Source organism: Xiphophorus hellerii, chromosome 9, assembly GCF_003331165.1.
Source record: "Xiphophorus hellerii strain 12219 chromosome 9, Xiphophorus_hellerii-4.1, whole genome shotgun sequence".
Lineage (NCBI taxonomy): Eukaryota > Metazoa > Chordata > Actinopteri > Cyprinodontiformes > Poeciliidae > Xiphophorus > Xiphophorus hellerii.
The window spans coordinates 26,950,591-26,958,439 of record NC_045680.1 but is presented as its reverse complement, the minus strand read 5'-3'; the positions used below and the strand labels follow the sequence as shown (position 1 = coordinate 26,958,439).

Here is a 7,849-nt window from a genome sequence, read left to right as displayed (position 1 = left end):
TTGTGTATCATGCAAATGATTAAACTTTTAACTAAACTTTGAATTATTTCTCACTACATATAATTAATTTAATTATGTATTTATTAAATTTGGTTTTTTATAAGCCTCCTCATATATAAAACTGTTAGCAAATACAAGCGAAGGTTTTTGTACATTTTGCACTTTTGATCAATGCAGAAACATGTTCACTAAATACTAAATGTAAAGCAAATATTGCAGTGTGTAGAATGGATAGTGACAGTCAGAATAAATGAATCCATATTCAATAATATAATGTAAATGAACAGTTTTAACTGCAACTGCCATTACATTTTAGCAGCAAGGCAGCCATTTTTAGATTTTAAGTTGAGGTTGGTGATTAAACCAAAACTTCTGACTCCTGCGGATCTTTTCTGTGAAGAAACTGAATGTCAAAGTCTGACAATCACAGGTCTAAAGGCCACGAGATGATCACATGTTGTTGAATTGCACCCACGGGGGGGCGCTGTTTCTACACAGGTCCCGGGTTGAACGGGTTGAAACCTGGCCGTGTATTTTGCATGTTGCCGGACCAACAGCCAATGGGAGGCCTCCATGTAAATGAGTTGTGGGCTCACAGGCTGTCTCACTACAGGGAACACTCAGTTCACCGGGCAAACAGCGAGCATCGCACCGTCGTCAGCCGCAGCTCTCCATCCACTCTGGACTGTGTAGGACACCGAACCGCCTGGATGTGCAATATGACTTTTGAAGAAACCGGAGGAGAAAACTCTGTAGAAAGGTCAGCTCCTTTTACTACACGTCGAACATTTTTGCATTTCTTGTCCTTTGAGTTTCTAAATAGTTTCTTTTATGTCGAAGTTTCTCACTTTTAAACATTGTGACGTTGCACCAACTGTTTTGCTACGGCTTCAGTTTGGCTAGTTAGCATTAGCTTCAAAGTAGCTCTGGAAGCACAGCTGGAACAGCCTGGCCGCGGGTTCTGTTCGCGTGTCTCTTCGGGCATAAGCAGTTCCACCCTGCATGCAGCGTCACGTCACGGACTGACATCAGCCGCACATTAAAATGAACAAACAAATTTAAGCAGCCACTAAGAAGTTAACCGTGCGCCTGCTGGCAGCATTGAACCCAGTTTCCCCGTTTCCCCCCAGGATGGAATCGGTGGCCCAAGCCCTGGAGGAGGTCCTGAGCTCCGCGTTGCCTCAGGGCTGCATCACTGTCGGGGTGTACGAGGCTGCAAAGTCCCTCAATGTGTAAGTGTATCACGTCCTGATGTGTGAGTGTGTGTGCGCACTCTTTTTAAAGATCCATGATGGAAGGTGATCACTCACTCCTTCATTCATTTTTTTGTGGTTTTCCTGCCTGCAGGGATCCAGACAACGTGGTGCTCTGCCTGCTGGCTACGGATGACGAAGAGGACGTGGCTCTGCAGATCCACTTCACCTTGATCCAGGCGTTCTGCTGCGAGAACGACATCAACATCCTGCGAGTGGGCAACATGAGGCGTCTGGCCGAGATCCTAGGGGGGGTGAAGCCCGGAGGGGAACCCATGGATGTGCACTGCGTCCTGGTTACGGTAAGCATCATTCCTCACCCCGAACTGTGAGCAAGTCTGTTGAATTGTGTGTTCAAAAGAAACAAACCCCAGCATGCATCTAACTGCTTTGCTCCTACTTGCAGAACCCGCAGTCGGCCCTGTGGAAGGACCCGGCGCTGAGCAAGGTGAACCGATTCTGCAGGGACTGCCGCTGCCTGGATCAGTGGGTGCCGGTCATCAACCTGCCGGACCGATGAAACCGCTTGGAATATCGTCAAGAATCGTTTGCGTCCGGGGACGAAAAAAATATCAAAAAAACACCCGCCTGCATTAATTGGAAAGCCTTTCTCCTCCTTCCTCTTCCTCCTTCTGCTGCTGCTGCCACCCCCCCTCACACACCACCCAGCGGAGGAAATCAACGGGGGGGCAAAAATTGTAAAGAGCAACGGGAAACGTGAATGTTTCGTCAGGGTGAACTCCAGGGTCAAGGAAGAGTGACTCAGCAGTCCTCTCTCTCTGTCTGCCGAGAAAGGAGCAGTGTTTTTACGAGGAAGCGGCAGCATCATGTGAGCAGAGTGAGCGCACGGCGTGGGGAGCACGTGTCTGAAGGGAGCGGGATGGGGGGGGAGAGCTGGCACCACTCCAGGAACCGGACCGCGCCGAGAGTCGGCACCGTTCCTGTGACAGTTCGACCAAACAGAAACTGTTTCTTCAGCTTTTATTTAACGCTATTTAAAGTATTGTCACTTTGTTAACTTAAAACCAAAAAAAGAAAGAAAAAGGGAAACTTTTCTCCTCCTGTTGTTATCTTAAGGACGGCGTGTTCCGAGTTGTCCGTGTTTTCTTCTTCTTTTTTTTTTCTTTTTTTTTATATATGTTGTTAATTTAATGAATTTTTTTTATTTATTGTGCATAGTTTGGCTGCAGTCTGCCATGTGAAACTGAATGAAATAAACAGAGAAGATTCTCAGGGTTGTTCTGCCTCACTGATTTCCAGTAAAACGCGGCGCTGGGAGGAAGCAGGGCATGTTTTTATGACGCCTTGTTTTGAGGCCGTTGCCTCAGAGCGCTTGGCGCTTTACCAGGTATCTGACGATTCCTGCAGCATGCAGACTAATGCACACAGCGTAAATATCCGTTTAAATGAGGATGTTACTAAGGAGACGCTGCACTGTAGTACATAAACCAGAACTGTAGCATGGAAGCTAACAGATGCATTGGTTTTATTTGCAAAAACATGCATCCGTTGTTTGCATATTAAAAGTAAAGTGCATCAGTCTGTACCGGGGGCCTGCAGCCTGTGGCTCCTTTGATATTTGGCAAAAACTGATAAAGAATGAAGACTATAGACGTAATAAAGTGTTAGAGTTAAGCAGTTATTTTCCTTATTGCATTTCTACAACAGGATGTCTGAACTGTATCTGTGATGTTTTCAGATCTATTTTTTTCCTTCTCATTATGTTGGAAACTGATACCTAAAAAAAAAAAGTATAAGTTTTTTTCTCTTTCAAAAGCTAGAAATAGAATAAAATGCTGCAACACATTTCCAGCTGTAGATGCTCATCGGAAAGTACAGGTCGTCTTTTTCTGAAAGGTCGTGTAACGTTTGTGACGCTAAATGAGTTTTATGTAGCTGAACTGGGCAGAATGTTAAGGTCTGTAAAAAGTTGCAGATCCTTTGACTAGACCTTGCAGAACATTTTGCTGCAGCTACATTTGGATGTTTCCTAGTTTATGTCTGTTAGATTACACATTTTGCCCGTTCTTTTCTGCAACAAGCCCTGTCAGCTTTGGACGTTATCTAGGAAACTGCTGGATCATCATGAATGTTAGTCTCTTGAGCTTCTCTTTAATTAACCTAAATACCTAAAATGACAAATAGAAAGCAGGTAGAACGCAGAAAAAGTTGACCAATAACCTGGCTGCTGATCCTGCCTCCCTGTTCTCTTCCCTGGCCCTTCTACAGTAAAGCATCCCCACAGCATGATACTGCCACCACCATGTTGTTTTTCCTTTTGATCTTGTGTGACCAGAGGAACCACCTTCTTCCTCATATTCGCTGTCGCCTGCATTCTGCAACTCGTGGCAAACTGCAGATGGGACTTTCTGAAGTCTTTGGTCTGACTCTGTGATCTCCTCCAGACTGACGGTCATCCTGTCAGCAGGTCAACTCACCTGCCTTCACAAACCAAACACAGACTTCGCTCTCAGGCCAGCCAGAAAAATACTTTGTCCACAAACGTCACGAGACTTTTTTTTTTTTTTTTGTTGAAAAAATACGTCTTATAGTTGCTAAAATAGATATCTACTTTAGGAAATTTGTTGTAATCTATAAAGAACAACCATCTTATCTGTACTTTTAGGATTTAAAATAAAGATAAACATACAATTTTGCAAAAAGCGGATGGATAGTTTCTACTTCTGTGTGATGAAAAATGATGTAAAATAATAATAATAATAATAATAATAATAAACAAAACTGATTCCAACCGAAAACCTAAGAAATTGTCATTAGGTTGTCATATTACTGGGTCTTTCAGGTTCATTCTCTTTTGGAAATTCAATGCAAATATTGCAGGAAAATAATTTAAAACTGTTAAAACCTGCATTTGCCACCACATCAATATTTAATACGGTAGCTGGTTCTTTTTGTTTTTTTAGCTAAAGGTCTTTGTAAAAGGTCCAAAAAGCCAGCTGTGGCTCCAGAAGACTAGGGTCTTCACAGAACAGCTGGAATTAGATTAAACACAAATAGACTATTTTTAAGGATTTGGGGAGTTCTGAGGGCAGAACGCGGCAGAATCTTCAGAATTTTATTTGTAACAAAAATTCAAGTAAAGGACATTAAAAGGTTGTAGCTGCAACAAAAAAAAAAGGGTTGGAATACTTTTGTAAGGCAAAGCAGAGGGAGCAAAAATAACTAATGTTGGTAAATCTGTGTAGGATCAGAGCGATTGTGGCAACATGTTCTTTTCAGCCGTCGACTTTAATGCAATCCAAGCTAAATTTACTGCTGACTGGATAAAAATAGCAAAGAGGGAAGGAAAAAAAAACAGCTGAAGCTGAAGACCCTCTGAGGCTGTAAAAAGAGAGAACCAGAACTTATTAGTGCCTGTAGCTCAGAGGGGAGGGACAAAGCTTTTACAGACACACACACACACACACCCACACACCCCTGCACACACACACACAGGGTCACGAGACAATGGCCACATGAGTCAGGCCTATTCAGGTCCCTCATTGCTAGAGCTGTACAGTAGTTTAGCTTTGAGGCTAAAAATAAGCCCAGTGAATAGAGGCATTCCCCTCTGACCGCTGACACGCTGGCAACGAGGGGCAGAGGGTGGGGGTGTGGGGGGCCTGGGGGCCGCAGAGACGTCAGTCAGCAGAAGACAGGGGGCCTTTGTTGGAGGAACCGGGTCAGAACGCAGGGAGCCACGGAGGAATGTGGGTGAAGACCGTAAGCTGCAGATTCTGGTTGCAGGAAGCGTTTGCTACAGTTTAATAAGATGTGCAAAGTTCAAAATGCAGAAAAGTGATGGGAGGTATAAAACTTTGCATAAGCACCACTTTGTTTTTTTAAATACTTTCTCAACGTTTCTGTGGAAGCTGCCTCTCTGCAGAGTTCAGACGGTTTCGGTATGAAGGCCACTAGTTGAGATACTTCTAGAGAAATACGACAGTCGTTCCAGAAATACCAGCATTTGTTGACTGAGAGGACATACGGAAGCTGACAAGAGAAAAACACACACACACACACACGCACACACACACACACACACCCCCACACACACAGAATGCCTTCCTGTTAGTCAGAGGAGTGGCCACAGAGGAACAAGTAGGTGACATGCTGGAGACAGTGGATTATTAGCTTACCACAGCATGCATACACAACAACGCATAAAATCCAGTTCACACACACCCAACCTCAGCATCTGATTGGAGGAGGGATTGCATTGATGTGGGGCACAGAATACGGCTTGACCTGGTTGTAAGTGTAACCTCACACCTGAGGAGCTGGTGAGGGGAAGAGGAAGGAGGGGGGAGGATTGCATAACAAGCAGCGCATGGCTCAGGGCACATAAACACTCAGGATGGGAAATTAGAGCAAACATGTTTGTCCACCTGACCTTGTCGGCTCTCCCACCTGTTTGAACTCAGGGATCTGTGGCTGATCGCCGCCTCACCACCATTTTAATCAAGCATCAGGGCAGAAACGTTTCCGCCCTGATGAACTGAGCTCAAGGTCAGGTCAGTCGGGTTGGATGGAGGTCGTGACTGAACAGTCATTTCAGATCCTACCGCAGATTCTCCATTGAGTTCAGTTCTAGGCTTGGACTAGACCGTCTCATTGCAGCTCTCGCTGTACATTTAGGATAGGTGAGCCTCCGCTTTAGTCTTTTGCTGCCTCTAACAGTTTGATTTTTATTTTTTGATCTTTCTATTTGTATTTTTTATGCTAACAACAAGCATCTCCAGAGCATGCTGCCGCCTCCACCGTGTTTCACTGTGAAAACACGTGCAGATAAATGTTACATGCCCTTTTCCCTCTGGACTGGAAAGTGCCCTTCTGAAATCTATTTGCCCAAGTAGATCATGGCTATTGATTTGAAAAAGGTATATATACATGATGTTCAAGAAGTAAAGTACAATAAACACTGTGTGGTTCATGTGCTGCACAAGCATTTGCACCCCAAAATATCTGCCACTTTTTGGAGTTGTATATTTAGGGTAATGTGCAGTGCTAGCTTTCTACTTCATATCACATTTGAATTTAATTTAATTCTTCAAATGATTTTTTATTCAATTATAATACATTCAATTCAACAATAAAAGCAGGAAGTTTATCATTCCAACTAAGTTCTATTTGAATCTTTAAGTTTTTTAGAGAATGAAACTATAAGTTTTGGGTTTTTTTTGGTGAAAGGAAGACTTTATGACAATAAGTTCAGAAATGTAGGATGCTCCAGAAATCAATGGAAAGCAAGATAACGAGGCAGCAATTTTCGACCAAAGCATTTAAAAGTGTGTAGTAGTTTCCAGAGGTGGGCAGAGAACCCAACAATGGTACTCAAGTAAGAGTAGAACTACCTCAACATGTTTTTACTCAAGTAAAAAATTAGTCTTCCAAGGAATGACTCAAGTAACTGTATAAAGGCTGGAAAGGCGACTCAAGTACTGAGTCTGTCATGTTCTGTGTTTTTCTGTGTGTTTATTTTGAGTTTCCTGTGTCTCTGAGTCTCTGTGTTGTCCTGTCTTCCCCTTGATTGCTCCCAGGTGTTTCTCGTTCCCTGATTGCCTCCTGTGTATTTAGTCTCACCTGTGTCTCTGTGTGTTGTCGGGTCCTTGTCAATGCGTTCTTGTCCATGCGTGTAGCCTGTTGCTACCAGTGCTGAGCCCTAGCCTTCCGTTCAACTGTGCTGCCAGGTTTTTTGGACTTTTGGAATTGTTTAAGCCCATTTTCATCATTAAACTTGTCTGCTGCGTTTCCCTCACCGCTTTCACCACAACAGTTCATGACAGAGTCACTGATCAAAACATCAATTATCAAACCAAAATATAAAGTTATGTAAAGTTATATGGAAATTTTGATATTTTAAAGATCAAGACATAAATATATAAAAATCAGGTAAAAGAAAAAAAAAATCAAAATCTGTTTCTTTCAACATAAAACTGATGAAACTTTAACAAGTGTCTGTGCAAAGTGAATGTTTGGTTAAAGCAAGCTTGGTCTTCATTCTGTGAAGTTGGCCACAGTGGCAGAGAACCCGGAGATTTGACTCAAGTGAGAGAAGCAATACGTCATAAAAATTTTACTCAAGCAAAAGTCAAAAGTACAGCCCAGCAAAAGTACTCCCAAAAGTTCATGTTTTTCACCTAAAACGTTACTCAAGTAAATGTAACGGAGTAAATGTAGCGTGTTACTTTACAACTCCAGTAGTTTCATATTAGCAAATCATCAAGTTTTTTAAAGGCCAATTAGACTCAGTATCTTTTCTCCTTTATCTTGTGTGATTTGCTCCTGCATGCTGCATATCAGCGTCTCATTTAAATCCCATGTGATGATGACTTATTCATATCTTATTATTGCCTGAAGTTGCACTATGTGCCAACTTCGGCTTTTGGAGAACTTCCAATAAGATGCACTTCTCGAGAAGATCTGGGGAGTTTCCTGACCACAGGTCCCACGCTTCACCCTTTGAGCCATTTTTATCCCTGAAGCCTTGTGACATGGCGCTCCATCATCCTAGAAAACTGACCGGATTGTACCTGGACTGTTGAAAGCAGTTGGACACGTTGTGCTGCTAAAACAGAAAGATTTCAGAAGGTTTT

General features: G+C 42.9%; 1 pseudogene; it reads left to right on the top strand.

Annotated features, from left to right (window-relative positions):
- Positions 1 to 431: 431 nt before the first annotated feature.
- Positions 432 to 2,991, top strand: LOC116726130 (growth arrest and DNA damage-inducible protein GADD45 alpha-like; annotated as a pseudogene).
- The last annotated feature ends 4,858 nt before the right edge of the window (positions 2,992 to 7,849 follow it).